Below are 8,233 nucleotides of genomic sequence, written 5' to 3' on the forward strand. Positions count from 1 at the left end.
GGGGTGGATGTCTCTTCATGTTGCATCTATTGGTAGTACCTCCGTAGGTGCTTAGTGTTCCACGGGTGTTGCAGTTTTCGCCCGTCCATGGTTTCGAGGTGGTAGGTTCCCTTTCTCTGCCAAGATGAGATCTTGTAAGGTCCTTCCCTGTTTGGGCCGAGTTTTCCTTGCAAGGGATCTTTAGCCGCTCTCATTACCTTCCGAAGCACAAGGTCTCCAATCTGGAAGTCTCTGCGTCTGACTTTGGAGTTGTAGTATTTTGCCATGAGGTTTTGGTATCGAGCTATCCTTTGTTCAGCTGTAGCCCGGACTTCGTCGACTAGGTCTAGCTGTAGCCGCAAAGCCTCTTCGTTCTTGCCTTCATCGTAGCTCTCCACTCGATAGGTTGTAAGACCTATTTCCGCTGGAATGACAGCCTTGCTCCCGTATGTCAGCCTGAATGGTGTTTCTCCTGTGGGCGTTCTTGCCGTCGTGCGATATGCCCATAAGACACTTGGTAACTCATCGGGCCAGATACCTTTTGCCCCCTCGAGCCGGGTCTTGATGATTTTGAGCAGGGACCGGTTCGTGACTTCGACTTGGCCATTTGCCTGTGGATGTGCGGGCGATGAGTAGTGATTCCTGATGCCTAACTCCGAGCAATAATCTCGGAATGCCTTGTTGTCAAACTGTTTCCCATTGTCGGAGATGAGGACCCTTGGTATCCCAAATCTGCATATGATATTTCTCCATACGAAACCTCTGATGTTTTTCTCCGTGATAGTTGCTAGAGCTTCCGCTTCGACCCACTTAGTGAAGTAGTCGATCCCTACCACCAAGAATTTCAGCTGTCGCGCGGCCGTCGGGAGAGGGCCCATGATGTCTAGTCCCCATTGGGAGAACTGCCAGGGGGCCGTCATGGGTGTCAGTTCTTCGGTTGGTTGCCTAATTAGGTTACCAAACCTTTGACATTTGTCGCAGATCTTGACGTAGGTTTGCGCGTCCTTCTGCATTGTAGGCCAATAGTATCCTGCCCGGATCAGTTTGTGTACTAGAGATCGCGCCCCCGAATGGTTTCTGCAGATGCCTTCATGGACCTCTCTCATTACATAGTCCGCTTCCTCGTGACCCAAACACCTCAGATATGGTCGTGAGAACCCCCTTTTGTATAAGACGTCATTGATTATTATGAACCGCGAAGCCCGGACTTTCAACTTTCTGGTTGCGTCCTTGTTGTCCGGGAGCGTGCCTTCCTTTAGGTAGGCCATTAGGGGCGTAGTCCAATCGTATTCTGGATTTACTTCCTGCACTTCCGTCTCACTGTTAATGATTGAGGAGTTCTGGATGAACGACAACACCAGGTCGGAGGTCGTCATGGCCTCTGCGGAGGCGGCTTTTGCGAGCCGGTCAGCACATTCATTCTCCTCCCTTGGGATCTGGACGAATGTGACCTGGAGGGAGTCGATCCGTCTTCTGACTTCTTCCAAGTATTTCTTCATTTTTTCCCCCCTGCACTCATAAGCGCCACTAATCTGACTGACTATCACCTGCGAATCGCAATGTATAACCATGGCCTCGGCGCCTGCTGCTTTCGCCAGGTCTAATCCTGCCAACAATGCCTTATATTCGGCCTTATTATTGGTCGTCGGGAAGTCTAATCGGATCATGCACTCGATCCTGTCTCCGTCAGGGGTTTGAATTACCACCCCGGCGCCTCCAGCTAGCCTGTTTGATGATCCATCCGTGTGGATGTTCCACTGTCTGAGGGCTTGTGGCTCCTGCTGCCCCGTTTGCGTGTATTCGGCGATGAAGTCAGCCACAGCTTGGCCCTTTATTGCGGTTTGCGGACGGTAGTGTATGTCAAACTCGCTCAGCTCTATCGCCCACAGGGCCATTCGTCCGGCTGCTTCGGGGCTGCTCATTGCCCTTTTTAGGGGCTGATTTGTTAGGACGATGATGCTGTGGGCTTGGAAGTATGGTTTCAGTTTTTGAGCTGCGGTTATCAGCGCGAAGGCAAGCTTTTCCATGTGGGGGTACCTTTCTTCAGCCCCCCGAAACCCCCTGCTTACGAAATAGACAGGCCGCTGCGTCCCTTCTTCTTCCCTTACTAGGGCCGCGCTTACTGCCACCTGCGAAGCGGCTAGGTATAAGTAGAGGTCTTCCCCTGGTTTGGATGGGCTGAGCAAGGGTGGCGAGGCAAGGTATTTCTTTAGATCTTCAAATGCCTTCTGGCACTCCTCCGTCCACTCGAATGATTTCTTTAGGACGCGGAAGAACAGTAGGCACCTGTCTGTTGCTTTTGAGACGAACCTGTTCAAGGCGGCAACTCTGCCGTTCAAGCTCTGTACGTCCTTCGCTGTCCTTGGTGGTTCAAGCTCCATGATGGCCCGTATTTTCTCTGGATTGATCTCTATTCCTCTTTGGGACACCATAAAACCCAAGAATTTTCCTGTCGTCACCCCGAATACACACTTGTCCGGATTCAGCTTCATGTTGTATGACCGTAGGGTATCGAATGTCTCCTGGAGGTCGCTCAGATGATCTTTTTCGAACGGGCTCTTGACCAGCATGTCGTCAACGTAGACTTGTACGTTTCTCCCAATCTGGTGTGCAAACATCTTGTCCATTAATCTTTGGTATATTGCCCTGGCGTTCTTAAGTCCGAACGGCATCACCTTATAGCAAAAGAGGCCTTGGCTGGTGACGAAGGACGTTTTCTCCTGATTAGGTTCCTCCATTTTGATCTGGTTATAGCCCGAGAAGGCATCCATAAAACTTAGGAGCTGGTGTCTGGCCGTGGAGTCGACCAGTGCATCTATCCGCGGGAGGGGGTAACTATCCTTTGGGCATGCTTTGTTAAGGTCCGTGAAGTCGACGCACATCCGCCACTTTCCACTAGCTTTCTTGACAATGACCACGTTCGCCAACCACTCTGGGTAATATACTTCCCTGATAAAACCCGCCTCGAGTAGTTTTTCGACCTTTTGTGCTATTGCTCTGTCCCGTTCAGGAGCGAACACTCGCTTTTTCTACCGGACTGGGGGGGTTGAAGGGTTCACGTTCAGCTTGTGGACTATAACAGAGGGATCGATCCCGGGCATGTCTTCATGGTTCCATGCGAAGATGTCTTGGTTCCTCCTGAGGAATGTTATGAGGGCCTGGCGTACAGGTTGGCAGGCCAATGTTCCCATTCTGGTTGTTCGCTCCGGTTTGGACTCGTTGAGTGTTACTACCTCCAGCTCTTCAGCCGGTTCTGCGACCGTCCGCTGTTCTTCTATGCACATTGCCTGATGGTGATCTTCCATTTCTAGCATGGCAATGTAGCACTCTCGGGCGGTTGCCTGATTCCCTCGCAATTCCCCAATCCCGTAGTCCGTTGGGAATTTGATCATTAGGTGGTATGTGGATGTTGCTGCTTTCCATGAGTTAAGTGTGGGTCGTCCGAGAATGCCATTGTAAGCGAAGGAGCAGTCTACCACGAGGAACATTACATTCCCAGTGAGTTCTTGTGGGTAATCACCCACTGTTACCGGTAGTGTGATGGAACCTATTGGGAATACCCTGGTCCCTCCGAAGCCGACAAGCGGAGCGCTCGCCGGCATTAATCGTGCTCTGTCTATCCCCATTTGCTGGAATGCTGGATAGTATAGAATGTCTGCTGAGCTGCCGTTGTCGATTAGTACTCGGTGGACGTTGTAGTCCCCCACACGTATACTGACGACCAGCGCATCGTCATGTGGATGATGGAGTCTCCTTGCGTCTTCTTCGGTGAATCCTATAATAGGGCTCTCCACTCTTGTGGTATTAGGCCTTGAGCCCGTTAGGTGGACGTTCAGGACCGATCTGAGGTACGTCTTTCGAGCTTTTTTAGAAGAACCGGTAGATGCGGTTCCCCCCACTATCATCCTTATGTCTCCGATAGGGGGTCTCGGACGCTCGTTATCCCGTCGGGGGGCCGGCTCTTGGCGACTATGATCCGTTTTCTCTTTGTTGACGAACTTCTGTAACTTCCCTTGTCTAATGAGGGCTTCAATCTGCTACTTTAGGTCATAGCAATCGGCCGTGTCGTGGCCATGATCTCGGTGGAAACGACAATATTTGTCTCGCGGCCGTTTGCTTGGGTCGCTCTTTAGTTTTCCCGGGAATGTTAGTGTCTCCTTGTCTTTGATTTGCATCAAGACGTGGTCAATCGGGGCGTTTAGGGGGGTGAAACTTGTGAACCTCCCGCTCGGGGGCTTAGGGCGTCTTTCGTCCCTTCTGTCTCCTGTCCTTGGTCTTTTCTGCCCTTGGTCCTGGCGCATGTCCACCTGGCGTTCCCTCTTCCTGGGCCTTTCTTCCCGCGCAAGTAGCGCGTCTTCCGCGTTCATGTACTTGGTGGCCCCGTAGAGTACTTCTGACATGGTTTTGGGGTCGTTTTTGTATAGTGAGAACAAAAACTTGCCCTTCCGCAATCCGTTCGTGAAAGCTGCCACCAGTATCTTGTCGTCGGCTTCATCAATTGAGAGTGCTTCCTTATTGAAGCGGGTTATGTAGGATCTTAGCGTCTCGTCTTCTCTCTGTCTGATGCTCATCAAACACGCTATGGACTTCTTGTACCTGTGTCCCCCTATGAAGTGTGAGGTGAACTGAGCGCTTAGTTCTTTGAAAGTGCTGATGAAGTTCGGTGTCAGCCGACTGAACCAAATCCTCGCGGGACCCTTCAGTGTAGTTGGGAAGGCCCTGCACATGATTTCGTCTGGTACCCCTTGTAGATGCATCAAGGTCTTGAATGTCTCTAAGTGGTCTAGGGGATCCTTGACCCCATCATAGCTCTCTATTTGCGGCATTCGGAACTTGTGTGGAAGGGGGAAAGAATTGACGGGGCCAGTGAATGGAGAGTCGGTCCGGTTCACCAGGTCATCCAGATCGCTGGACACTCGCCCCTTTAGGACGTTCATCATGACCTCCATCTGTTCCTTCATCGCCTGCATCTCTGCGAACATAGGCGGAGTCGTCGCATCCGTGAGGGATGGGAGACTCATGTTCTGTCGTTCTGGCCTGCTTGGGGCGTTACTCCCTTCAGGCCCTTCTCGTTCTCTTTGCATGGCGCTTATGCCTTCCTGATCCTCCCTCTGGTTGTGGGGTGCTGTGTTTCTTTGACGCAGCTGTTCTTCCAGGTCATGATTTTGTTTGGTGAGACGCTTCACGGCCGCAATGAGGGTCCGAACCTGTCTTTCGAGTGCGGTCGTGGGTAGTCCCTCTCCTTGGATGTCGTTGGTTGTTGCCATCGAGCGAGTGAGCACCATGCAACTCTTCTGTCTCAGGGATGAAGCAACGTCTGACCGCTTTCTTCTTACAACGTTCCCACAGACGGCGCCAACTGATGAATCAAAGAAATTCACCAATGAGTCGCACAATGCTCTTTTCGCTTGTATGTTAACCTGCACGAAACAAAGGAGAAAACCTATCGAAGGGCACCGGTGTGGTGCCGGCCAAACACCCTCCGAAAGTTAAGTCAGAAAATATTATCACAACTCTAGAGTTCTAGAGAGGGTTAAATCATGCGTACCTTGGTTTGTGAGGGTATTGGGGCTTTTATAGTGGCATAAGGTTGACATCCCTTTCTTGACGCGGAAGTCTTTTCCTTATAGGACTCTCCTTGTAGAATCCTAAACGTGATGAATAGATCTCCTCCTTATATGGAAGATCTTTACCAAATATGTAAGATTTCCGGAGTCCTACTAGCGCAAGGACTCTATTTGGGCCCTTATGAGAGTGGGCCAAAATATCCCCCATGAAGGGTCCAACGGGCCCATGGACAACCAGCCCACCTTCCTTCACTCCGTCCATATCCGGCCCGTTCACATCAGATTCGTCCATTGGAGGCCCGTACAAATGACGGACTCGCTTATTCGGACGTCTGCGAACCATATTCGACCCGTCCAATCTCATAAGACATTCCAAGGTATTTTGTCCCTTTCAAGGGGAAATACTATTATTTTCATCCTTACATTTTTACCTCATTCTTACTTTGGTTCCTACTTTTTTATTTTACAATTTTTATTTCCTAAAATGAAAAACGCGTTCTAATTTAGTCCCTACTATCATCTCACTAACGGAAATTGTCTACATGGCAAACGAAGTGTATTGTTGACACACTAAATGCTAACGTGGCCATTTAAATAATAATAAAAAATTTATTTTACATTAAAAAAAGTCACATTAGCATTCAAATTTAAAAAATTAATTTATTAATTTTAACTAAAAAAAAAAAAAAACAGAATTAAAACCCAAAAATCACATGAATTAAGATCTAAGTTTATCTTGAACAAAAATAAACAAGGACACCAACCCAGATTCAAGAACACAAAATTAAAAACCAAAAATCATAAACCCATAAAATAATAACACAAAATTAAACTTCAGATCCACATTAGATTAAACATGAACACAAAATTTTAAATCCAAAATTTGGATTTCTAGGTTTTGTAATCCCTCTTTCTCCCTCTCTCAAATCTAAGGCTCAAATTTTTATATTTATTTTAATTTCCACTCAATGAGACTCCTAGGTTCTGGCTCTACGCATGTGTGTTTGAGTTTGAGATTGTAAGTGGAGAGGTTTTGTTTTTAGGTGCAAAGCTTTTTGGCTTTGCGTTTCATTTCTGGGTTTTGTTTTGGTTTTTGGCTTTATAGGTGCGTGTGTGTGTGTTTCTCTTTCAGTTCAAGTCTTGAATCATTTGGCAAAATTTGGGAAGGAGAAAGACATGAGACATGAGCTGGTTGATAATTTGTTGGCCTAAACACAAACGCATTAGAATTCACGCCAACATTCTTGACAAACCTAGATAATATTGATAAATTAAACATGAACACATTAAACATTTGAACAAGAACACAAACTTAGAAAATTTAAAACCCAAAAAATTAACATCAGATCCACATCAACACAAAATTAAACATGAACAATTCAAAAAATCTAACCCCCACACCAATACACCACCAAAGCATCAAACACAAAAATCAAACCCAGATTTTTGGCCCCCTAAAACACAAAATTCAAACCTAGATTTTCAACCCCCAAACATAAAACTCAAAACCTAAATTTTCTTATACTTTCTAAGAAACCAAACACAAACCTTAGATCCAAACCTCAAAGTTGAAACCAAAACCACCTCCAACCTCAGATTCAAAACTATCAAACTCAAATGAAATCAACCTCAAACTTGAAATCGACTCAATGAGAGTACCAAACTCCATAAAACCATTGGATAGATTACACCCAGCTAACCAAGAAGTTACCAGAGCTTTTTTTTTTTTTTTTGGGCATGGCTGCTCTACAATCTACATTCCACGAAGGGAAAAAGTTTGTGTTCTTATTTGGAAAAAGGTTTGTTAAATCATTTAAAAGATTTCAAATTTCACCTACTAGCTAGGTTAGATAGATGATTTTGACTATCGGCATGGTACTAGGTTTGAAAGGCACCCAAGCTAACTGGGGTTTAAATGGTACGGGTTGGTTTAGCCGGCTGAAGGGCACCCAAGCTAAGAATAAGTAATGTGCTTCATCAATTAATTGGCTTGTACTTCCCATCCAAAAAAAAAAAAAAAAAGGAAAAAGAAAGAAGAATTGGCTTTTAATTTTGTGTTCTTAAATCTGGGTTGGTGTTCTTGTTGTTTTTGTTCAAGATAAACTTAGATCTTAATTCATGTGATTTCTGGTTTTTAATTATGTTTTTAATTTTTCTATTTAGTTAAAATTAATAAATTAAATTTTTTTTTTTTAATTTGAATGCTGATGTGGCATTTTTTTAATGCCAAATAAAATTATTTATTATTATTTTAATAATCACGTCAATATTTAGTGTGCTAACAGTGCACTTTGTTTGCCATGTAGACAATTTCCGTTAGTGAGATGACAATAGGGACTAAAATAGAACGTGTTTTTTTTATTATAGGGACTAAAAACAGTAAAATAAAGAAGTAAGGACCAAAGTGGAAATGGTGAAAATATAGGGACGGAAATAGTATCTCCGCCCTATATATATATACCCGATCGAAGAGATCTCCATATCAATTTATAAGAATATATATATATATATATATTGTTGGGAGTGGAATAGTCACCTCTCGGGCCTGAAGCCCAAGAAGCAGTTGGGCCACGAGAAAGATTTGGGTCTAGCATGTGTATCACAGAAAGAATTAGGCCACGAAAAGAGAATGGCTGGATCATCCCAAGTATCACAAAAAATAAAAAAATAAGTGACGCAAAAGATTA

The sequence above is a fragment of the Quercus suber genome, unplaced genomic scaffold (assembly GCF_002906115.3).
Source record: "Quercus suber isolate HL8 unplaced genomic scaffold, Cork oak 2.0 scaffold_60, whole genome shotgun sequence".
Classification (NCBI taxonomy): Eukaryota; Viridiplantae; Streptophyta; class Magnoliopsida; order Fagales; family Fagaceae; genus Quercus; species Quercus suber.